This window comes from Chiloscyllium plagiosum, unplaced genomic scaffold, assembly GCF_037043375.1.
Source record: "Chiloscyllium plagiosum isolate Xiang-an unplaced genomic scaffold, Cpla_swu_hap1 HiC_scaffold_35, whole genome shotgun sequence".
Classification (NCBI taxonomy): domain Eukaryota; kingdom Metazoa; phylum Chordata; class Chondrichthyes; order Orectolobiformes; family Hemiscylliidae; genus Chiloscyllium; species Chiloscyllium plagiosum.
The window spans coordinates 28664992-28689969 of record NW_028270173.1 but is presented as its reverse complement, the minus strand read 5'-3'; the positions used below and the strand labels follow the sequence as shown (position 1 = coordinate 28689969).

Genomic DNA, 24978 nt, shown 5'->3' with positions numbered 1-24978 from the left:
GGGAGATGTGGAGAGTGTGACGGGGAAATGGCGTGAGTGTGACAGGGGGAGATGCTGGGAGTGTGACAGAGGGAGATGGTGGGTGTGTGACAGAGGGAGATGGGGAGAGTGTGTCAGAGGGAGATGGAGGGAATGTGATAGGGAAAATGTGGGGAGTGTGATGAGGGAGCTGGAGGGAATGTGACCTGGAGAGATGGAGGGAGTGTGACAGGGAGAAATGGAGGGAGTGTGACAGAGGGTGATGGCGGGAGTGTGACCGGGGAGATGGAGAAACTGTGACAGGGGAGATGGAGAGAATGTGGCAGGTGGAGATGGAGGGAGTGTGACAGAGGGAGATGGAGGGAGTGTGACGGGGGAGATGGAGACAATGTGACGGGGTGATGGATGGAGTGTGACAGTGGGAGATGGGGAGAGTGTGACGGGGAAATGAAATGAGTGTGACAGAGGGTGGTGGAGGGAGTGTGACCGGGGAAATGGAGGGAGTGTGACAGGGGGAGATGGGGAGTGTGTGATAGGGGGAGATGTGGAGAGTGTGACGGGGAAATGGCGTGAGTGTGACAGGGGGAGATGGGGAGAGTGTGACAGAGGGAGATGGGGAGAGTGTGTCAGAGGGAGATGGAGGGAATGTGACAAAGGGAAATGGGGCGAGTGTGAAGGGGAGAGAGGGAGCGTGACAGGGGGAGATGGAGGGAATGTGACATAGGGAAATGGGGAGAGTGTGACGGGGGCGATGGGGAGAATGTGACTGGGGTAGATGGAGAGACTGTGACGGGGGGAGATGGAGAGAATGTGGCGGGGGAGATGGAGGGAATGTGACAGGGTAAGATGGAGGGAATGTGACAGGGGAGACGGAGGGAGTGTGATAAAAGGAGAGGGAGGGAGTGTGATAAAGGGAGATGGAGGCAATGTAACAGGGGGAGATGGAGGGAGTGTGACAGGGGGAGATGGGAAGAGTATGACGGGGAAATAGAGGGAGTGTGACAGAGGGTGATAGAGGGAGTGTGACCGGGGAGATGGAGGGAGTGTGACAGCGGGAGATGGAGGGAGTGTGATGGGGGAGATGGAGGGAGTAACAGAGGGAGATGGAGGGAGTGTGACAGTGGGAGATGGGGGGAGTGTGACGCGAGAGATTGAGTTATTGTGATAGGGGGAGATGGGGAGAGTATGAATGGGGAAACGGAGGGCGTGTGACAGAGGGTGATGAAGGAAGTGTGACAGAGGACAATAGAGGGAGCGTGAAAAAGGGAGATGGAGGGAGTGTGACAGAGGGCGATGGGTAGAGTTTGTCAGAGGGAGATGGTGGGAGTGTGACAGAGGGAGATGGGGAGAGTGTGACAGAGGGAGATGGGGAGAGTGTGACAGAGGGAGATAGGAGAGTTTGATAGAGGGAGATGGTGGGAGTGTGACAGAGGGAGATGGGGAGAGTTTGACAGAGGGAGATGGTGGGAGTGTGACAGAGGGAGATGGAGGGAGTGTGACCGGGGAGATGGAGGGAGTGTGATAGGGGGAGATGGGGAGAGTTTGACACAGGGAGATGGTGGGAGTGTGACAGAGGGAGATGGAGGGAGTGTGACCGGGGAGATGGAGGGAGTGTGATAGGGGGAGATGGGGAGAGTGTGACGGGGAAATGGCATGAGTGTGATGGGGCAGATGGGGAGCTTGTGACAGAGGTAGATGGGGAGAGTGTGTCAGAGGGAGTTGGAGGGAATGTGACATAGGGAAATGGTGAGAGTGTGACGGGGAGAGAGAGAGTGTGACCGGGGAGATGGTGACAGGGGGAGATGGAGGGAGAGTGACAGAGGGAGATGTGGAGAGTGTGACGGGGGCGATGGGGAGAATGTGACGGGGGAGATGGAGGGAATGTGACATGGTAAGATGGAGGGAATGTGACAGTGGGAGAGGGAGGGAGTGTGACAAAGGGAGGTGCTGGCAATGTGACAGGGGGAGATGGAGGGAGTGTGACGGGGGAGATGGGAAAGGTACGATGTGGAAATGGAGGGAGTGTGACAGAGGGTGATAGAGGGAGTGTGAGCGGGGAGATGGAGGGAGTAACAGAGGGAGATGGAGGGAGTGTGATGGGGGAGATGGAGGGAGTATGAATGGGGAAATGGAGGGAGTGTGACAGAGGGTGATGAAGGGAGTGTGACAGAGGGTGATAGAGGGAGTGTGAACGGTGAGATGGAGGGAGTTGACAGGGGGAGATGGAGGGAGTGTGACGGAAGGAGATGGTGGGATTGTGACAGAGGGAGATGGGGAGAGTTTGACAGAGGGAGATGGTGGGAGTGTGACAGAGGGAGATGGTTGGAGTGTGACAGAGGGAGATGGGGAGAGTTTGACAGCGGGAGATGGTGGGAGTGTGACAGAGGGAGATGGTTGGAGTGTGACAGAGGGAGATGGGGAGAGTTTGACAGAGGGAGATGGTGGGAGTGTGACAGAGGGAGATGGTTGGAGTGTGACAGAGGGAGATGGGGAGAGTTTGACAGAGGGAGATGGTGGGAGTGTGACAGAGGGAGATGGTGGGTGTGTGACAGAGGGAGATGGGGAGAGTGTGACAGAGGGAGATGGAGGGAGTGTGATAGGGGAAATGTGGAGAGTGTGATGAGGGAGCTGGAGGGAATGTGACCTGGAGAGATGGAGGGAGTGTGACAGGGGGAAATGGAGGGAGTGTGACAGAGGGTGATGGCGGGAGTGTGACTGGGGAGATGGAGAGACTGTGACAGGGGAGATAGAAGGAATGTGACAGAGTGAGATGGAGGGAGTATGACAGAGGGGGATGGAGGGAGTGTGACGGGGGAAATGGAGGCAATGTGACAGGGGGAGATGGAGGGAACGTGACAGGGGGAGATGGAGGGAGTGTGACAAAGGGAGATGGAGGGAGTGTGACGGGGGAGATGGAGGCAATGTGACAGGGGGAGATGGAGGGAATGTGACGGGGTGGTGGAGGGAGTGTGACAGGGGGAGATGGTGGGAGTGTGATAGAGGGAGATGGAGAGAGTGTGACAGGGGGTGATGGGGAGTGTGTGACCGGGAATGGAGGGAGTGTGACGGGGGAGATGGGGAGAGTTTGACAGAGGGAGATGGTGGGAGTGTGACAGAGGGAGATGGGGAGAATGTGACGGGGGAGATGGAGGGAGTGTGACAGGGGGAGATGGAGGGAGTGTGAGAAGGGGAGATGGGGAGAGTGTGACAGGGAAATGGCGGGAGTGTGATGGGGGAGATGGGGAGAGTGTGTCAGAGGGAGATGGAGGGAATGTGACAGAGGGAAATGGGGAGAGTGTGACGGGGAGAGAGGGAGAGTGTGACAGGGGGAGATAGAGGGAGAGTGACAGAGGGAGATGGGGAGTGTGTGATGGGTGCAATGGGGAGAATGTGACTGGGGTAGTTGGAGAGACTGTGACGGGGGAGATGGAGAGAATGTGGCGGGGGAGATGGAGGGAATGTGACAGGGTAAGATGGAGGGAATGTGACAGGGGGAGAGGGAGAGAGTGTGATAAAGGGAGAGGGAGGGAGTGTGATAAAGGGAGATGGAGGCAATGTGACTGGGGGTGATGGAGGGAGTGTGACAGGGAGAGATGGGAAGGGTATGACGGGGAAATGGAGGGAGTGTGACAGAGGGTGATAGAGGGAGTGTGACCGGGGAGATGGAGGGAGTGTGACAGGGGGAGATGGAGGGAGTGTGACAATGGGAGATGGGGAGAGTGTGATAGGGGGAGATGGAGGGAATGTGACAGGGTGAGATGGAGGGAATGTGACAGGGGGAGATGGAGGGAGTGTGATAGGGGGAGATGGGGAGAGTATGAATGGGGAAATGGAGGGAGTGTGACAGAGGGTGATGAAGGGAGTGTGACAGAGGGTGATAGAGGGAATGTGACCGGGGAGATGAAGAGAGTGTGACAGGGGGAGATGGAGGGAGTGTGATGGGAGAGATGGAGGGAGTAACAGAGGGAGATGGAGGGAGTGTGACAGTGGGAGATGGGGAGAGTGTGACGGGAGAGATGGAGGGATTGTGATAGGAGGAGATGGGGAGAGTATGAATGGGGAAATGGAGGGAGTGTGACAGAGGGTGATGAAGGGAGTGTGACAGAGGATGATAGAGGGAGTGTGACAGAGGGTGATGGAGGGAGGGTGACCGGTGAGATGGAGGGTGTGGACAGGATGAGATGGAGGGAGTGTGACGGAGGGAGATGGAGGGAGTGTGACAGAGGGAGATGGAGTGAGTGTGACAGAGGGAGATAGAGGGAGTGTGACAGAGGGTGATGGAGAGAGTGTGACAGAGGGAAATGGGGAGAGTGTGACGGGGGAGATGGAGGGAGAGTGACAGAGGGAGATGGGGAGAGTGTGATGGGGGCGATGGGGAGAGTGTGACAGGGGTGGATGGAGAGACTGTGACGGGGGAGATGGAGAGAATATGGTGGGGGAGATGGAGGGAATGTGACAGTGTAAGATGGAGGGAATGTGACAGGGGGAGATGGAGGGAGTGTGATAAAAGGAGATGGAGGGAGTGTGACCGGGGAGATGGAGGGAGTGTGCCAGGGGGAAATGGAGGGAGTGTGACAGGGGGATACGGAGGGAGTGTGACAGAGGGAGATGGAGGGAGTGTGACGGGGGACATGGAGGGAATGTGACAGGGTGAGATGGAGGGAATGTGTTAGGGGGAAATGGAGGGAGTGTGACAGAGGGTGATGGCGGAAGTGTGACGAGGGAGATGGAGTGAGTGTGACCGTGGAGATGGACAGACTGTGACGGGGAGATGGAGAGAATGTGGCAGTTGGAATGGAGGGAGTGTGACAGAGGGAGATAGAGGGAGTGTGACAGAGGGTGATGGAGGGAGTGTGACGAGGGAGATGGAGGGAGTGTGACAGGGGAGATGGAGGGAATGTGACAGGTGAGATGGAGGGTATGTGACAGGGGGAGATGGAGGGAGTGTAACAAAGGGAGATGGAGGGTATGTGACAGGTGAGATGGAGGGAATGTGACAGGTGAGATGGAGGGTATGTGACAGGGGGAGATGGAGGGAGTGTGACAGGGGGAGATGGGGAGAGTGTGACAGAGGGAGATGGAGGGAGTATGATGGGGGAGATGGGGAGAGTGTGACAGGGGAGATGGAGTGAGTGTGACGGGGGAGATGGAGAGACTGTGAAGGCAGAGATGGAGAGAATGTGGCAGGGGAGATGGAGGGTGTGTGACAAAAGGAGATGGAGGCAATGTGACAGGGGGAGATGGAGTGAGTGTGACAGAGGGAGATGGGGAGTGTGTGACAGAGGGAGATGGTGAGAGTGTTACAGAGGGAGATGGAGGGAGTGTGACAGAGGGAGACGGAAGGAGTGTGACGGGGGAGATAGAGGGAGTGTGAAGGAGGAGATGAGGAGAGTGTGACTGGGAGATGGAGGGAGTGTGACAGAGAGAGATGGGGGAGTGTGATGGGGGGAGGTGGAGGGAGTGTGACAGGAGGAGATGGGGTGAATGTGACAGAGGGAGATGAAGGGAGTTTGACAGGGGGAGATGGGGAGAGTGTTACTGGGGGAGATGGAGGGAGTGTGACGGGGAAGATGGGGAGAGTGTGACGGAGGAGATGGAATGAGGGTGAAGGTGGAGATGAGGAGAGTGTGACAGGAAGATGGGGAGAGTGTGACGGAGGAGATGGAGTGAGTGTGACAGAGGGAGATGGAGGGGGTGTGAGAGACGGAGATCGGGAAAGTGTGACAGAGGGAAACGGGGAGTGTGTGACAGAGGGAGATGGAGGGAATGTGAAAGAGGGAGATGGAGGGAGTGTGACAGGGTGAGATGGAGGGATTGTGAGAGAGGGAAATGGAGGCAGAGTGACAAAGGGGAGATGGAGGGAGTGTGACAGACGGTGATGGGGAGAGTGTGATGGGGGAGATGGACGGAGTGTGTGATAGAGGGTGATGGAGGGAGTGTGACCGGGGAGATGGAGGGAGTGTGACAGGGGGAGATGGGGAGAGTGTGACAGGGAAATGGAGGGAGTGTGACAGAGGGTGATGGAGGGAGTGTGACCGGGGAGATGTGAAGAGTGTGACGGGGAAATGGAGAGAATGTGGCAGTTGGAATGGAGGGAGTGTGACAGAGGGAGATAGAGGGAGTGTGACAGAGGGTGATGGAGGGAGTGTGACGAGGGAGATGGAGGGAGTGTGACAGGGGAGATGGAGGGAATGTGACAGGTGAGATGGAGGGTATGTGACAGGGGGAGATGGAGGGAGTGTAACAAAGGGAGATGGAGGGTATGTGACAGGTGAGATGGAGGGAATGTGACAGGTGAGATGGAGGGTATGTGACAGGGGGAGATGGAGGGAGTGTGACAGGGGGAGATGGGGAGAGTGTGACAGAGGGAGATGGAGGGAGTATGATGGGGGAGATGGGGAGAGTGTGACAGGGGAGATGGAGTGAGTGTGACGGGGGAGATGGAGAGACTGTGAAGGCAGAGATGGAGAGAATGTGGCAGGGGAGATGGAGGGTGTGTGACAAAAGGAGATGGAGGCAATGTGACAGGGGGAGATGGAGTGAGTGTGACAGAGGGAGATGGGGAGTGTGTGACAGAGGGAGATGGTGAGAGTGTTACAGAGGGAGATGGAGGGAGTGTGACAGAGGGAGACGGAAGGAGTGTGACGGGGGAGATAGAGGGAGTGTGAAGGAGGAGATGAGGAGAGTGTGACTGGGAGATGGAGGGAGTGTGACAGAGAGAGATGGGGGAGTGTGATGGGGGGAGGTGGAGGGAGTGTGACAGGAGGAGATGGGGTGAATGTGACAGAGGGAGATGAAGGGAGTTTGACAGGGGGAGATGGGGAGAGTGTTACTGGGGGAGATGGAGGGAGTGTGACGGGGAAGATGGGGAGAGTGTGACGGAGGAGATGGAATGAGGGTGAAGGTGGAGATGAGGAGAGTGTGACAGGAAGATGGGGAGAGTGTGACGGAGGAGATGGAGTGAGTGTGACAGAGGGAGATGGAGGGGGTGTGAGAGACGGAGATCGGGAAAGTGTGACAGAGGGAAACGGGGAGTGTGTGACAGAGGGAGATGGAGGGAATGTGAAAGAGGGAGATGGAGGGAGTGTGACAGGGTGAGATGGAGGGATTGTGAGAGAGGGAAATGGAGGCAGAGTGACAAAGGGGAGATGGAGGGAGTGTGACAGACGGTGATGGGGAGAGTGTGATGGGGGAGATGGACGGAGTGTGTGATAGAGGGTGATGGAGGGAGTGTGACCGGGGAGATGGAGGGAGTGTGACAGGGGGAGATGGGGAGAGTGTGACAGGGAAATGGAGGGAGTGTGACAGAGGGTGATGGAGGGAGTGTGACCGGGGAGATGTGAAGAGTGTGACGGGGAAATGGAGGGAGTGTGACAGAGGGAGATGGGGAGAGTGTTACTGGGGGAGATGGAGGGAGTGTGACAGGGGAGATGGGGAGAGTGTTACTGGGGGAGATGGAGGGAGTGTGACGGGGGAGATGGGGAGAGTGTAACTGGGGGAGATGGAGGGAGTGTGACAGGGGAGATGGGGAGAGTGTTACAGGGGGAGATGGAGGGAGTGTGACGGGGGAGATGGGGAGAGTGTTACTGGGGGAGATGGAGGGAGTGTGACGGGGGAGATGGGGAGAGTGTAACTGGGGGAGATGGAGGGAGTGTGAAGGGGAGATGAGGAGAGTGTGACGGGAAGATGGGGAGAGTGTGACGGAGGAGATGGAGTGAGTGTGACAGAGGGAGATGGAGGGGGTGTGAGAGACGGAGATTGGGAAAGTGTGACAGAGGGAAACGGGGAGTGTGTGACAGAGGGAGTTGGAGGGAATGTGAAAGAGGGAGATGGAAGGAGAGTGTGTCAGAGGGAGATGGGGAGAGTGTGACAGAGGGAGACGGGGAGTGTGTGACAGAGGGAGATGGAGGGAATGTGAAAGAGGGAGATGGAGGGAGTGGGACAGGGGGAGATGGAGGGTGCAGAGATGATGGCCGGAGATGGAGGGAATCTGACAGGGTGAGATGGAGGGAATTTGAGAGAGGGAAATGGAGGCAGTGTGACAAAGGGGAGATGGAGGGAGTGTGACAGACGGAGATGGGGAGAGTGTGATGGGGGAGATGGAAGGGGTGTGACAGAGGGAGATGGGGAGAGTGTGACAGAGGGAGATGGGGAGAGTGTGTCAGAGGGAGGTGGAGGGAATGTGACATAGGGAAATGGGGAGAGGTTGTGGGGAGAGAGGGAGACTGTGACCGGGGAGATGGAGGGAGAGTGACAGAGAGATGGGGAGAGTGTGACAGAGGGAAATGGGGAGAGTGTGACGGGGAGAGAGGGACAGTGTGAAAGGGGGGGAGGGAGGGAGAGTGACAGAGAGAGATGGAGAGAATGTGATGGGGGAGATGGAGGGAGTAACAGAGGGAGATGGAGGGAGTGTGACAGTGGGAGATGGTGAGAGTGTGACGGGAGAGATGGAGGGAGTGTGATAGGGGGAGATGGAGGGAGTGTGATGGGGGAGATGGAGGGAGTGTGATAGGGGGAGATGGGGAGAGTTTGACAGAGGGAGATGGTGGGAGTGTGACAGAGGGAGATGGGGAGAGTTTGACAGAGGGAGATGGTGGCAGTATGACAGAGGGAGATGGTGGGATTGTGACAGAGGGAGATGGGGAGAGTTTGACAGAGGGAGATGGTGGGAGTGTGACAGAGGGAAATGGGGAGAGTTTGACAAAGGGAGATGGAGGCAATGTGATGGGGTGATGGAGGGAGTGTGACAGGGCGAGATGGGGAGAGCGTGACGGGGAAATGAAAGGAGTGTGACAGAGGGTGATGGAGGGAGTGTGACCGGGGAGATGGAGGGAGTGTGACAGGGGAGATGGAGGCAATGTGATAGGGGGAGATGGGGAGAGTGTGACAGGGGAGATGGAGGCAGTGTGATAGGGGGAGATGGGGAGAGTGTGACGGGGAAATGGCGGGAGTGTGTCAGAGGGAGATGGGGAGAGTGTGACAGAGGGAGATGGGGAGAGTGTGACAGAGGGAAATGGGGACAGTGTGACGGGGAAATGGAGGGACTGTGATAGAGGAAGTGTGAAAAAGGGAGATGGGGAGAGTGTGACAGAAGGAGATGGGGAGAGTGTGACAGAGGGAGATGGTGGGTGTGTGACAGAGGGAGATGGTGGGAGTGTGACAGGGGGAGAATGAGGGAGTGTGACAGAGGGAGATGGTGAGATTGTGACGGGGAGAGTGTGACGGGGAATGGAGGGAATGTGACGGGGGAGATGGGGAGAGTGTGACAGAGGGAGATGGTGGGAGTGTGACAGAGGGAGATGGGAGTGTGACGGGGGAGATAGATGGAGTGTGACAGAGGGAGATGTGGAGAGTTGACAGAGGGAGATGGGGAGAGTGTGACGGGAGATGTGGAGGCAGTGTGATAGGGGGAGATGGACAGAGTGTGACAGAGGGAGATGGTGGGAGTGTGACAGAGGATGATGGGGAGAGTGTGACGGGGGAGATGGAGGGAGTGTGACAGGGGGAGATGGAGGGAGTGTGATAAGGGGAGATGGGGAGAGTGTGACAGGGAAATGGCGGGAGTGTGATGGGGGAGATGGGGAGAGTGTGTCAGAGGGAGATGGAGGGAATGTGACATAGGGAAATGGGGAGAGTGTGACGGGGAGAGAGGGAGAGTGTGACAGGGGGAGATAGAGGGAGAGTGACAGAGGGAGATGGGGAGTGTGTGATGGGGGCAATGGGGAGAATGTGACTGGGGTAGTTGGAGAGACTGTGACGGGGGAGATGGAGAGAATGTGGCGGGGGAGATGGAGGGAATGTGACAGGGTAAGATGGAGGGAATGTGACAGGGGGAGAGGGAGAGAGTGTGATAAAGGGAGAGGGAGGGAGTGTGATAAAGGGAGATGGAGGCAATGTGACTGGGGGTGATGGAGGGAGTGTGACAGGGAGAGATGGGAAGGGTATGACGGGGAAATGGAGGGAGTGTGACAGAGGGTGATAGAGGGAGTGTGACCGGGGAGATGGAGGGAGTGTGACAGGGGGAGATGGAGGGAGTGTGACAATGGGAGATGGGGAGAGTGTGATAGGGGGAGATGGAGGGAATGTGACAGGGTGAGATGGAGGGAATGTGACAGGGGGAGATGGAGGGAGTGTGATAGGGGGAGATGGGGAGAGTATGAATGGGGAAATGGAGGGAGTGTGACAGAGGGTGATGAAGGGAGTGTGACAGAGGGTGATAGAGGGAATGTGACCGGGGAGATGAAGAGAGTGTGACAGGGGGAGATGGAGGGAGTGTGATGGGAGAGATGGAGGGAGTAACAGAGGGAGATGGAGGGAGTGTGACAGTGGGAGATGGGGAGAGTGTGACGGGAGAGATGGAGGGATTGTGATAGGAGGAGATGGGGAGAGTATGAATGGGGAAATGGAGGGAGTGTGACAGAGGGTGATGAAGGGAGTGTGACAGAGGATGATAGAGGGAGTGTGACAGAGGGTGATGGAGGGAGGGTGACCGGTGAGATGGAGGGTGTGGACAGGATGAGATGAAGGGAGTGTGACGGAGGGAGATGGAGGGAGTGTGACAGAGGGAGATGGAGTGAGTGTGACAGAGGGAGATAGAGGGAGTGTGACAGAGGGTGATGGAGAGAGTGTGACAGAGGGAAATGGGGAGAGTGTGACGGGGGAGATGGAGGGAGAGTGACAGAGGGAGATGGGGAGAGTGTGATGGGGGCGATGGCGAGAGTGTGACAGGGGTGGATGGAGAGACTGTGATGGGGGAGATGGAGAGAATATGGTGGGGGAGATGGAGGGAATGTGACAGTGTAAGATGGAGGGAATGTGACAGGGGGAGATGGAGGGAGTGTGATAAAAGGAGATGGAGGGAGTGTGACCGGGGAGATGGAGGGAGTGTGCCAGGGGGAAATGGAGGGAGTGTGACAGGGGGATACGGAGGGAGTGTGACAGAGGGAGATGGAGGGAGTGTGACGGGGGACATGGAGGGAATGTGACAGGGTGAGATGGAGGGAATGTGTTAGGGGGAAATGGAGGGAGTGTGACAGAGGGTGATGGCGGAAGTGTGACGAGGGAGATGGAGTGAGTGTGACTGTGGAGATGGACAGACTGTGACGGGGAGATGGAGAGAATGTGGCAGTTGGAATGGAGGGAGTGTGACAGAGGGAGATAGAGGGAGTGTGACAGAGGGTGATGGAGGGAGTGTGACGAGGGAGATGGAGGGAGTGTGACAGGGGAGATGGAGGGAATGTGACAGGTGAGATGGAGGGTATGTGACAGGGGGAGATGGAGGGAGTGTAACAAAGGGAGATGAGGGTATGTGACAGGTGAGATGGAGGGAATGTGACAGGTGAGATGGAGGGTATGTGACAGGGTGAGATGGAGGGAGTGTGACAGGGGGAGATGGGGAGAGTGTGACAGAGGGAGATGGAGGGAGTATGATGGGGGAGATGGGGAGAGTGTGACAGGGGAGATGGAGTGAGTGTGACGGGGGAGATGGAGAGACTGTGAAGGCAGAGATGGAGAGAATGTGGCAGGGGAGATGGAGGGTGTGTGACAAAAGGAGATGGAGGCAATGTGACAGGGGGAGATGGAGTGAGTGTGACAGAGGGAGATGGGGAGTGTGTGACAGAGGGAGATGGTGAGAGTGTTACAGAGGGAGATGGAGGGAGTGTGACAGAGGGAGACGGAAGGAGTGTGACGGGGGAGATAGAGGGAGTGTGAAGGGGGAGATGAGGAGAGTGTGACTGGGAGATGGAGGGAGTGTGACAGAGAGAGATGGGGGAGTGTGATGGGGGGAGGTGGAGGGAGTGTGACAGGAGGAGATGGGGTGAATGTGACAGAGGGAGATGAAGGGAGTTTGACAGGGGGAGATGGGGAGAGTGTTACTGGGGGAGATGGAGGGAGTGTGACAGGGGAGATGGGGAGAGTGTTACTGGGGGAGATGGAGGGAGTGTGACGGGGGAGATGGGGAGAGTGTTACTGGGGGAGATGGAGGGAGTGTGAAGGGGGAGATGGGGAGAATGTGACAGAGGGAGATGAAGGGAGTTTGACAGGGGGAGATGGGGAGAGTGTTACTGGGGGAGATGGAGGGAGTGTGACGGGGAAGATGGGGAGAGTGTGACGGAGGAGATGGAATGAGTGTGAAGGTGGAGATGAGGAGAGTGTGACGGGAAGATGGGGAGAGTGTGACGGAGGAGATGGAGTGAGTGTGACAGAGGGAGATGGAGGGGGTGTGAGAGACGGAGATCGGGAAAGTGTGACAGAGGGAAACGGGGAGTGTGACAGAGGGAGATGGAGGGAATGTGAAAGAGGGAGATGGAGGGAGTGTGACAGGGTGAGATGGAGGGAATGTGAGAGAGGGAAATGGAGGCAGAGTGACAAAGGGGAGATGGAGGGAGTGTGACAGACAGAGATGGGGAGAGTGTGATGGGGGAGATGGAAGGAGTGTGTGATAGAGGGTGATGGAGGGAGTGTGACAGGGGGAGATGGGGAGAGTGTGACAGGGAATGGAGGGAATGTGACTTGGGAGATGGGGAGAGTGTGACAGAGGGAGATGGGGAGAGTGTGACAGAGGGAGATGGAGGGAGTGTGACAGGGGGAGATGGAGGGAGTGTGACAGGAGGAGATGGTAAGAGTGTGACGGGGGTGATGGGGAGAGTGTGACGGGGAATGGAGGGAATGTGACGGGGGAGCTGGGGAGAGTGTGACAGAGGGAGATGGTGGGAGTGTGACAGAGGGAGATGGGAGTGTGACAGGGGGAGATGGAGGGAGTGTGACAGAGGGAGATGTGGAGAGTTGACAGAGGGAGATGGGGAGAGTGTGACAGGGGGAGATGGAGCGAGTGTGACAGGGAGAGATAGAGGCAGTGTGATAGAAGGAGATGGAGGGAGTGTGATGTGGGGAGATGGAGGGACTGTGACAGGGGAGATGGAAGGAATGTGACCGGGTGAGATGGAGGGAGTGTGATAAAGGGAGATGGAGGGAGTATGACAGTGGCAGATGGAAGGAATGTGACCGGGTGAGATGGAGGGAGTGTGACAGGGGAGATGGAAGGAATGTGACAGGGTGAGATGGAGGGAGTGTGATAAAGAGAGATGGAGGGAGTGTGACAGGGGAGATAGAAGGAATGTGACAGAGTGAGATGGAGGGAGTATGATAAAGGGAGATGGAGGGAGTGTGACAGGGGGAGATGGGGAGAGTATGACGGGGAAATGGAGGGAGTGTGACAGAGGGTGATGGAGGGAGTGTGACAAAAGGGAGATGGAGGGAGTGTGACGGGGGAGATGGAGGCAATGTGACGGGGGAGATGGAGGGAATGTGACGGGGTGGTGGAGGGAGTGTGACAGGGGGAGATGGTGGGAGTGTGATAGAGGGAGATGGAGAGAGTGTGACAGGGGGTGATGGGGAGTGTGTGACCGGGAATGGAGGGAGTGTGACGGGGGAGATGGGGAGAGTTTGACAGAGGGAGATGGTGGGACTGTGACAGAGGGAGATGGGGAGAGTGTGACGGGGGAGATGGAGGGAGTGTGACAGGGGGAGATGGAGGGAGTGTGATAAGGGGAGATGGGGAGAGTGTGACAGGGAAATGGCGGGAGTGTGATGGGGGAGATGGGGAGAGTGTGTCAGAGGGAGATGGAGGGAATGTGACATAGGGAAATGGGGAGAGTGTGACGGGGAGAGAGGGAGAGTGTGACAGGGGGAGATAGAGGGAGAGTGACAGAGGGAGATGGGGAGTGTGTGATGGGGGCAATGGGGAGAATGTGACTGGGGTAGATGGAGAGACTGTGACGGGGGAGATGGAGAGAATGTGACGGGGGAGATGGAGGGAATGTGACAGGGGGAGAGGGAGAGAGTGTGATAAAGGGAGAGGGAGGGAGTGTGATAAAGGGAGATGGAGGAAATGTGACTGGGGGTGATGGAGGGAGTGTGACAGGGAGAGATGGGAAGGGTATGACGGGGAAATGGAGGGAGTGTGACAGAGGGTGATAGAGGGAGTGTGACAGGGGGAGATGGAGGGAGTGTGACAATAGGAGATGGGGAGAGTGTGATAGGGGGAGATGGAGGGAATGTGACAGGGTGAGATGGAGGGAATGTGACAGGGGGAGATGGAGGGAGTGTGATAGGGGGAGATGGGGAGAGTATGAATGGGGAAATGGAGGGAGTGTGACAGAGGGTGATGAAGGGAGTGTGACAGAGGGTGATAGAGGGAATGTGACCGGGGAGATGAAGAGAGTGTGACAGGGGGAGATGGAGGGAGTGTGATGGGAGAGATGGAGGGAGTAACAGAGGGAGATGGAGGGAGTGTGACAGTGGGAGATGGGGAGAGTGTGACGGGAGAGATGGAGGGATTGTGATAGGAGGAGATGGGGAGAGTATGAATGGGGAAATGGAGGGAGTGTGACAGAGGGTGATGAAGGGAGTGTGACAGAGGATGATAGAGGGAGTGTGACAGAGGGTGATGGAGGGAGGGTGACCGGTGAGATGGAGGGTGTGGACAGGATGAGATGGAGGGAGTGTGACGGAGGGAGATGGAGGGAGTGTGACAGAGGGAGATGGAGTGAGTGTGACAGAGGGAGATAGAGGGAGTGTGACAGAGGGTGATGGAGAGAGTGTGACAGAGGGAAATGGGGAGAGTGTGACGGGGGAGATGGAGGGAGAGTGACAGAGGGAGATGGGGAGAGTGTGATGGGGGCGATGGGGAGAGTGTGACAGGGGTGGATGGAGAGACTGTGACGGGGGAGATGGAGAGAATATGGTGGGGGAGATGGAGGGAATGTGACAGTGTAAGATGGAGGGAATGTGACAGAGGGAGATGGAGGGAGTGTGATAAAAGGAGATGGAGGGAGTGTGACCGGGGAGATGGAGGGAGTGTGCCAGGGGGAAATGGAGGGAGTGTGACAGGGGGATACGGAGGGAGTGTGACAGAGGGAGATGGAGGGAGTGTGACGGGGGACATGGAGGGAATGTGACAGGGTGAGATGGAGGGAATGTGTTAGGGGGAAATGGAGGGAGTGTGACAGAGGGTGATGGCGGAAGTGTGACGAGGGAGATGGAGTGAGTGTGACCGTGGAGATGGACAGACTGTGACGGGGAGATGGAGAGAATGTGGCAGTTGGAATGGAGGGAGTGTGACAGAGGGAGATAGAGGGAGTGTGACAGAGGGTGATGGAGGGAGTGTGACGAGGGAGATGGAGGGAGTGTGACAGGGGAGATGGAGGGAATGTGACAGGTGAGATGGAGGGTATGTGACAGGGGGAGATGGAGGGAGTGTAACAAAGGGAGATGGAGGGTATGTGACAGGTGCTATGGAGGGAATGTGACAGGTGAGATGGAGGGTATGTGACAGGGTGAGATGGAGGGAGTGTGACAGGGGGAGATGGGGAGAGTGTGACAGAGGGAGATGGAGGGAGTATGATGGGGGAGATGGGGAGAGTGTGACAGGGGAGATGGAGTGAGTGTGACGGGGGAGATGGAGAGACTGTGAAGGCAGAGATGGAGAGAATGTGGCAGGGGAGATGGAGGGTGTGTGACAAAAGGAGATGGAGGCAATGTGACAGGGGGAGATGGAGTGAGTGTGACAGAGGGAGATGGGGAGTGTGTGACAGAGGGAGATGGTGAGAGTGTTACAGAGGGAGATGGAGGGAGTGTGACAGAGGGAGACGGAAGGAGTGTGACGGGGGAGATAGAGGGAGTGTGAAGGAGGAGATGAGGAGAGTGTGACTGGGAGATGGAGGGAGTGTGACAGAGAGAGATGGGGGAGTGTGATGGGGGAGGTGGAGGGAGTGTGACAGGAGGAGATGGGGTGAATGTGACAGAGGGAGATGAAGGGAGTTTGACAGGGGGAGATGGGGAGAGTGTTACTGGGGGAGATGGAGGGAGTGTGACGGGGAAGATGGGGAGAGTGTGACGGAGGAGATGGAATGAGGGTGAAGGTGGAGATGAGGAGAGTGTGACAGGAAGATGGGGAGAGTGTGACGGAGGAGATGGAGTGAGTGTGACAGAGGGAGATGGAGGGGGTGTGAGAGACGGAGATCGGGAAAGTGTGACAGAGGGAAACGGGGAGTGTGTGACAGAGGGAGATGGAGGGAATGTGAAAGAGGGAGATGGAGGGAGTGTGACAGGGTGAGATGGAGGGATTGTGAGAGAGGGAAATGGAGGCAGAGTGACAAAGGGGAGATGGAGGGAGTGTGACAGACGGTGATGGGGAGAGTGTGATGGGGGAGATGGACGGAGTGTGTGATAGAGGGTGATGGAGGGAGTGTGACCGGGGAGATGGAGGGAGTGTGACAGGGGGAGATGGGGAGAGTGTGACAGGGAAATGGAGGGAGTGTGACAGAGGGTGATGGAGGGAGTGTGACCGGGGAGATGTGAAGAGTGTGACGGGGAAATGGAGAGAATGTGGCAGTTGGAATGGAGGGAGTGTGACAGAGGGAGATAGAGGGAGTGTGACAGAGGGTGATGGAGGGAGTGTGACGAGGGAGATGGAGGGAGTGTGACAGGGGAGATGGAGGGAATGTGACAGGTGAGATGGAGGGTATGTGACAGGGGGAGATGGAGGGAGTGTAACAAAGGGAGATGGAGGGTATGTGACAGGTGAGATGGAGGGAATGTGACAGGTGAGATGGAGGGTATGTGACAGGGGGAGATGGAGGGAGTGTGACAGGGGGAGATGGGGAGAGTGTGACAGAGGGAGATGGAGGGAGTATGATGGGGGAGATGGGGAGAGTGTGACAGGGGAGATGGAGTGAGTGTGACGGGGGAGATGGAGAGACTGTGAAGGCAGAGATGGAGAGAATGTGGCAGGGGAGATGGAGGGTGTGTGACAAAAGGAGATGGAGGCAATGTGACAGGGGGAGATGGAGTGAGTGTGACAGAGGGAGATGGGGAGTGTGTGACAGAGGGAGATGGTGAGAGTGTTACAGAGGGAGATGGAGGGAGTGTGACAGAGGGAGACGGAAGGAGTGTGACGGGGGAGATAGAGGGAGTGTGAAGGAGGAGATGAGGAGAGTGTGACTGGGAGATGGAGGGAGTGTGACAGAGAGAGATGGGGGAGTGTGATGGGGGGAGGTGGAGGGAGTGTGACAGGAGGAGATGGGGTGAATGTGACAGAGGGAGATGAAGGGAGTTTGACAGGGGGAGATGGGGAGAGTGTTACTGGGGGAGATGGAGGGAGTGTGACGGGGAAGATGGGGAGAGTGTGACGGAGGAGATGGAATGAGGGTGAAGGTGGAGATGAGGAGAGTGTGACAGGAAGATGGGGAGAGTGTGACGGAGGAGATGGAGTGAGTGTGACAGAGGGAGATGGAGGGGGTGTGAGAGACGGAGATCGGGAAAGTGTGACAGAGGGAAACGGGGAGTGTGTGACAGAGGGAGATGGAGGGAATGTGAAAGAGGGAGATGGAGGGAGTGTGACAGGGTGAGATGGAGGGATTGTGAGAGAGGGAAATGGAGGCAGAGTGACAAAGGGGAGATGGAGGGAGTGTGACAGACGGTGATGGGGAGAGTGTGATGGGGGAGATGGACGGAGTGTGTGATAGAGGGTGATGGAGGGAGTGTGACCGGGGAGATGGAGGGAGTGTGACAGGGGGAGATGGGGAGAGTGTGACAGGGAAATGGAGGGAGTGTGACAGAGGGTGATGGAGGGAGTGTGACCGGGGAGATGTGAAGAGTGTGACGGGGAAATGGAGAGAATGTGGCAGTTGGAATGGAGGGAGTGTGACAGAGGGAGATAGAGGGAGTGTGACAGAGGGTGATGGAGGGAGTGTGACGAGGGAGATGGAGGGAGTGTGACAGGGGAGATGGAGGGAATGTGACAGGTGAGATGGAGGGTATGTGACAGGGGGAGATGGAGGGAGTGTAACAAAGGGAGATGGAGGGTATGTGACAGGTGAGATGGAGGGAATGTGACAGGTGAGATGGAGGGTATGTGACAGGGGGAGATGGAGGGAGTGTGACGGGGAAGATGGGGAGAGTGTGACGGAGGAGATGGAATGAGGGTGAAGGTGGAGATGAGGAGAGTGTGACAGGAAGATGGGGAGAGTGTGACGGAGGAGATGGAGTGAGTGTGACAGAGGGAGATGGAGGGGGTGTGAGAGACGGAGATCGGGAAAGTGTGACAGAGGGAAACGGGGAGTGTGTGACAGAGGGAGATGGAGGGAATGTGAAAGAGGGAGATGGAGGGAGTGTGACAGGGTGAGATGGAGGGATTGTGAGAGAGGGAAATGGAGGCAGAGTGACAAAGGGGAGATGGAGGGAGTGTGACAGACGGTGATGGGGAGAGTGTGATGGGGGAGATGGACGGAGTGTGTGATAGAGGGTGATGGAGGGAGTGTGACCGGGGAGATGGAGGGAGTGTGACAGGGGGAGATGGGGAGAGTGTGACAGGGAAATGGAGGGAGTGTGACAGAGGGTGATGGAGGGAGTGTGACCGGGGAGATGTGAAGAGTGTGACGGGGAAATGGAGGGAGTGTGACAGAGGGAGATGGGGAGAGTGTTACTGGGGGAGATGGAGGGAGTGTGACAGGGGAGATGGGGAGAGTGTTACTGGGGGAGATGGAGGGAGTGTGACGGGGGAGATGGGGAAAGTGTAACTGGGGGAGATGGAGGGAGTGTGACAGGGGAGATGGGGAGAGTGTTACAGGGGGAGATGGAGGGAGTGTGACGGGGGAGATGGGGAGAGTGTTACAGGGGGAGATGGAGGGAGTGTGACGGGGGAGATGGGGAGAGTGTAACTGGGGGAGATGGAGGGAGTGTGAAGGGGAGATGAGGAGAGTGTGACGGGAAGATGGGGAGAGTGTGACGGAGGAGATGGAGTGAGTGTGACAGAGGGAGATGGAGGGGGTGTGAGAGACGGAGATTGGGAAAGTGTGACAGAGGGAAACGGGGAGTGTGTGACAGAGGGAGTTGGAGGGAATGTGACAGGTGAGATGGAGGGTATGTGACAGGGGGATACGGAGGGAGTGTGACAGAGGGAGATGGAGGGTATGTGACAGGTGAGATGGAGGGAATGTGACAGGGGGATACGGAGGGAGTGTGACAGAGGGAGATGGAGGGTATGTGACAGGTGAGATGGAGGGAATGTGACAGGTGAGATGGAGGGTATGTGACAGGGGGATACGGAGGGAGTGTGACAGAGGGAGATGGAAGGTATGTGACAGGTGAGATGGAGGGAATGTGACAGGTGAGATGGAGGGTATGTGACAGGGTGAGATGGAGGGAGTGTGAAGGGGAGATGAGGAGAGTGTGACGGGAAGATGGGGAGAGTGTGACGGAGGAGATGGAGTGAGTGTGACAGAGGGAGATGGAGGGGGTGTGAGAGACGGAGATTGGGAAAGTGTGACAGAGGGAAACGGGGAGTGTGTGACAGAGGGAGTTGGAGGGAATGTGACAGGTGAGATGGAGGGTATGTGACAGGGGGATACGGAGGGAGTGTGACAGAGGGAGATGGAGGGTATGTGACAGGTGAGATGGAGGGAATGTGACAGGGGGATACGGAGGGAGTGTGACAGAGGGAGATGGAGGGTATGTGACAGGTGAGATGGAGGGAATGTGACAGGTGAGATGGAGGGTATGTGACAGGGGGATACGGAGGGAGTGTGACAGAGGGAGATGGAGGGTATGTGACAGGTGAGATGGAGGGAATGTGACAGGTGAGATGGAGGGTATGTGACAGGGTGAGATGGAGGGAGTGTGACAGGGGGAGATGGGGAGAGTGTGACAGAGGGAGATGGAGGGAGTATGATGGGGGAGATGGGGAGAGTGTGACAGGGGAGATGGAGTGAGTGTGACGGGGGAGATGGAGAGACTGTGAAGGCAGAGATGGAGAGAATGTGGCAGGGGAGATGGAGGGTGTGTGACAAAAGGAGATGGAGGCAATCTGACAGGGGGAGATGGAGTGAGTGTGACAGAGGGAGATGGGGAGTGTGTGACAGAGGGAGATGGTGAGAGTGTTACAGAGGGAGATGGAGGGAGTGTGACAGAGGGAGACGGAAGGAGTGTGACGGGGGAGATAGAGGGAATGTGAAGGGGGAGATGAGGAGAGTGTGACTGGGAGATGGAGGGAGTGTGACAGAGAGAGATGGGGGAGTGTGATGGGGGGAGGTGGAGGGAGTGTGACAGGAGGAGATGGGGTGAATGTGACAGAGGGAGATGAAGGGAGTTTGACAGGGGGAGATGGGGAGAGTGTTACTGTGGGAGATGGAGGGAGTGTGACAGGGGAGATGGGGAGAGTGTTACTGGGGGAGATGGAGGGAGTGTGAAGGGGGAGATGGGGAGAATGTGACAGAGGGAGATGAAGGGAGTTTGACAGGGGGAGATGGGGAGAGTGTTACTGGGGGAGATGGAGGGAGTGTGAAGGGGGAGATGGGGAGAATGTGACAGAGGGAGATGAAGGGAGTTTGACAGGGGGAGATGGGGAGAGTGTTACTGGGGGAGATGGAGGGAGTGTGACGGGGAAGATGGGGAGAGTGTGACGGAGGAGATGGAATGAGTGTGAAGGTGGAGATGAGGAGAGTGTGACAGGAAGATGGGGAGAGTGTGACGGAGGAGATGGAGTGAGTGTGACAGAGGGAGATGGAGGGGGTGTGAGAGACGGAGATCGGGAAAGTGTGACAGAGGGAAACGGGGAGTGTGTGACAGAGGGAGATGGAGGGAATGTGAAAGAGGGAGATGGAGGGAGTGTGACAGGGTGAGATGGAGGGAATGTGAGAGAGGGAAATGGAGGCAGAGTGACAAAGGGGAGATGGAGGGAGTGTGACAGACGGAGATGGGGAGAGTGTGATGGGGGAGATGGAAGGAGTGTGTGATAGAGGGTGATGGAGGGAGTGTGACCGGGGAGATGGAGGGAGTGTAACAGGGGGAGATGGGGAGAGTGTGACGGGGAATGGAGGGAATGTGACTTGGGAGATGGGGAGAGTGTGACAGAGGGAGATGGGGAGAGTGTGACAGAGGGAGATGGAGGGAGTGTGATAGGGGGAGAGGGAGGGAGTGTGACAAGAGGAGATGGTAAGAGTGTGACGGGGGGTGATGGGGAGAGTGTGACGGGGAATGGAGGGAGTGTGACGGGGGAGCTGGGGAGAGTGTGACAGAGGGAGATGGTGGGAGTGTGACAGAGGGAGATGGGAGTGTGACAAGGGGAGATGGAGGGAGTGTGACAGAGGGAGATGTGGAGAGTTGACAGAGGGAGATGGGGAGAGTGTGACAGGGGGAGATGGAGCGAGTGTGACAGGGAGAGATAGAGGCAGTGTGATAGAAGGAGATGGAGGGAGTGTGATGTGGGGAGATGGAGGGACTGTGGCAGGGGGAGATGGAGGGAGTGTGACAGAGGGAGATGGAGGGAGTGTGACAGAGGGTGATGGAGGGAGTGTGACAGGGGAGATGGAAGGAATGTGACAGGATGAGATGGAGGGAGTGTGATAAAGAGCGATGGAGGGAGTGTGACAGGGGAGATAGAAGGAATGTGACAGAGTGAGATGGAGGGAGTATGATAAAGGGAGATGGAGGGAGTGTGACAGGGGGAGATGGGGAGAGTATGACGGGGAAATGGAGGGAGTGTGACAGAGGGTGATGAAGGGAGTGTGACAGAGGGTGATGGAGGGAGTGTGACAGAGGGAGATGTGGAAAGTGTGACAGAGGAAGATGGTGGGAGTGTGATAGGGGGTGATGGGGAGAGTGTGACCGGAAATGGAGGGAGTGTGACGGGGGAGATGGGGAGAGTGTGACAGAGGGAGATGGTGGGAGTGTGACAGAGGGAGATGGTGAGAGTGTGACAGAGGGAGATGGAGGGAGTGTGACAGAGGCGATGGAAGGAATGTGACAGGGTGAGATGGAGGGAATGTTACAGGAGGAGATGGAGGGAGTGTGACAAAGGGAGATGGGGGTAATTTGACAGGGGGAGATGGAGGGAATGTGATAGGGGGAGATGGGGAGAGTATGATGGGGAATGGAGGGAGTGTGACAGAGGGTAATGGAGTGAGTGTGACCGGGGAGATGGAGGGAGTGTGACTGAGGGAGATGGAGGGAGTGTGACAGAGGGAAGTGGGGAGAGTGTGATGGGGAGAGGAGGAGAGTGTGACGGGGGAGATGGATGGAGTGAGACAGGGAGATGGAGGGAGAGTGACCTGGGGAGATGGAGGGAGTGTGACAGAGGGAGATGGAGGGAATGTGACTGAGGGAGATGGAGGGAGTGTGACAGGGAGAGATAGAGGGAGTGTGACGGGGAGTTGGATGGAGTGTGACAGGAGGAGATGGGGAGAATGTGACGGGGAGATGGAGGGAGTTTGACAGAGGGGGGAGTGTGACAGAGGGAGCTGGATCGAGTGTGACAGAGGGAGATGGGGAGAGTCTGACGGGGTGATGGAGGGAGTGTGACATAGGGAGATGTGGAGAGTGTGACAGAGGGAGATGGAGGGAGTGTGACAGAGGCGATGGAAGGAATGTGACAGGGTGAGATGGAGGGAATGTTACAGGAGGAGATGGAGGGAGTGTGACAAAGGGAGATGGAGGCAATTTGACAGGGGGAGATGGAGGGAATGTGATAGTGGGAGATGGGGAGAGTATGATGGGGAATGGAGGGAGTGTGACAGAGGGTAATGGAGTGAGTGTGACCGGGGAGATGGAGGGAGTGTGACTGAGGGAGATGGAGGGAGTGTGACAGAGGGAAGTGGGGAGAGTGTGATGGGGAGAGGAGGAGAGTGTGACGGGGGAAATGGATGGAGTGAGACAGAGAGATGGAGGGAGAGTGACAGAGGGAAATGGGGAGAGTGTGACAGGGAGAGATGGAGGGAGTGTGACAGGGGGAGATGGAGGGAGTGTGTCAGGGAGATGGAGGGAGAGTGACAGAGGGAGATGGGGAGAGTGTGACAGGGAGTGATGGAGGGAGTGTGACAGGGGGAGATGGAGGGAGTGTGACAGGGAGAGATGGAGGGAGTGTGACAGGGGGACATGGAGGGAGTGTGACAAAAGGAGATGGAGGCAATATGACGGGGGAGATGGAGGGAGTGTGTCAGGGGGAGATGGGGAGAGTGTGACGGGGGAGGTGGAGAGAATGTGGCAGGGGGAGATGGAGGGAGTGTGATGGGGAATTGGAAGGAGTGGATGGGGGAGATAGGGAAAGTGTGATGGGGAAATGGAGGGAGTGTGACAGAGGGAGATGGGGAGAGTGTGACAGAGGGAGATGGAGGGAGTGTGACGGGTGTGTTGGATGGAGTGTGACGGGGAGACGGCGAGAGTGTGACAGAGGGAGATGGGGAGAGTGTGACAGAGGGAGATGGGGAGAGTGTGACAGAGGGAGATGGGGAGAGTGTGACAGGGGGAAATGGAGGGAGTGTGACAGAGGGAGATGGGGAGAGTGTGACAGAGGGAGATGGAGGGAGTGTGACGGGGGAGTTGGATGGAGTGTGACGGGGGAGACGGCGAGAGTGTGACAGAGGGAGATGGGGAGAGTGTGACGGATGGCGATGGGCAGAGTTTGACAGACGAATCTGGGGGAGTGTGTGATCGAGGGGCTATGATAGTGCTTGCTTGCTGTTGTGAGTTTTGCTTTTGATGGGCACCGTGCTATTTGCCTGTCGTTGAGGGTAATGTGGACCTTCCCTCTTCTTTTCAGTGGACAGGACAGTGAACCGTCTCCCACACAGTGAGTACTGAGCTCATCGTCTCTGTTCGCCCACAGCGAGGGCACTGCTTGGTGAGGCCGTGGTGGGGTGGAATGGTGGGATGTCAGGGGTTGTCATTTCAGCTGGTTGAGCTGCTTTCCGCTTCCTCAGCTTCTACAGGCGGGAGGTCAGAGTTCACCCTGGGAGGGCCGTATCAGGAGCAGTGAGCTCTCAGTTCCTGCAAGGTGTTGGCTTCGTGGTAAGGTCCCTGGAGTAACACTCCAAAGGCTAACACTTCACTCAATAAATCTGGAACTTAGTGTCAGTGATGGTGACCAGGACAATGCCAGCTGGTTCACTAGTGCCCTCCAGGAAAGGGGCATTACCATCCTTAGTATCATAGAATCCCTACAGGCCATTCCACCCAACAAGTCCACGCCGACAGTCTGAAGAGTATCCCATCCAGACCCCCTCCCCTCCCCTATCACTCTACATTTACCCTTGACTAATGCGCTACACATCCTGAACACTGTGGGCAACTTAGCCTGGCCAATCCACCCTGACCTGCCCATCATTGGAACCTTACCTCACTCAGACAGAATGCCTCACTCCCCAATGAAGTGCTCTAACACGCTACACAGTTGAAGGCCAATGGGCGGCAGAGGTAATGAGGTAACGTTCGCATCCTGTTGAAAGGTATAAAATAAAAAAATCGCAAGGCCTGAGGGACGTGGGCACCGTGCCGGTGGGGGGAGGGGGGAGGGGTGCGTGGAGTGTGTTAATTCCCCCAGCGCCCACCGAGAACTCCCCATTTTTAAATAAATTCAGCTCCCTCCTTCGTTCCCCGCTCGCCCTGATTTTCGATGTCACCACCTGGTGGCTGGGGGTGGGGTAGTGCTTGTTAGTCATTCTCCTGACTTGGGGGAAGAGGGCAACTTGGCAGAGGCTTTGCACTTGTTAGAGAAAGAAGACAGAACGCTGCGCTCTTGTGGCGTTGCGGTCGTGTCCTTACCTCTGGGCTAGGAGGCAGCCTGGGTTAAAGCACCAGTATTGTGACAGAGAGAGAGAGAGAGAGAGAGAGAGAGAGAGAAGCGCCTGGGGCAGGGTGAGAGGGTCTCCATGCCTGGTCCGAGTTAAAGAGGCCCTGGCACTCCCAGGCAGCCATCCCCAGGGTGGGGTTGGGGGTGGGTGGTGGGAGTTGAGAGGTTGTTTGCAGTTCCCGGCTGCCTGCCCCTCCCTCGCGCTTATGACCAGGTCTGGGTACTCTCAGAGTTGGGGGACACACAGTGCTCACTGCTAACCCTAGACTCTTTTATAGATTAGATTCCCTCCAGTGTGGAGACAGGCCCTTTGGCCCAACAAGTCCACACTGGCCCTCCAGAGAGTAACCCACCCAGACCCATTCCCCTACCCT

The 24978-nt window shown here is 56.8% G+C and overlaps 1 pseudogene across 1 annotated transcript in view; it reads left to right on the top strand.

Moving 5' to 3' along the window:
* LOC122547576 (gamma-aminobutyric acid type B receptor subunit 1-like) overlaps window positions 1-23616 on the top strand; it is a 231735-nt pseudogene extending 208119 nt beyond the window's left edge. The window contains exon 4 of the transcript XR_015752980.1: window positions 23576-23616. The product of XR_015752980.1 is annotated as a gamma-aminobutyric acid type B receptor subunit 1-like (transcript). The remainder of the gene's footprint in view (window positions 1-23575) is intronic.
* Window positions 23617-24978: the final 1362 nt, after the last annotated feature.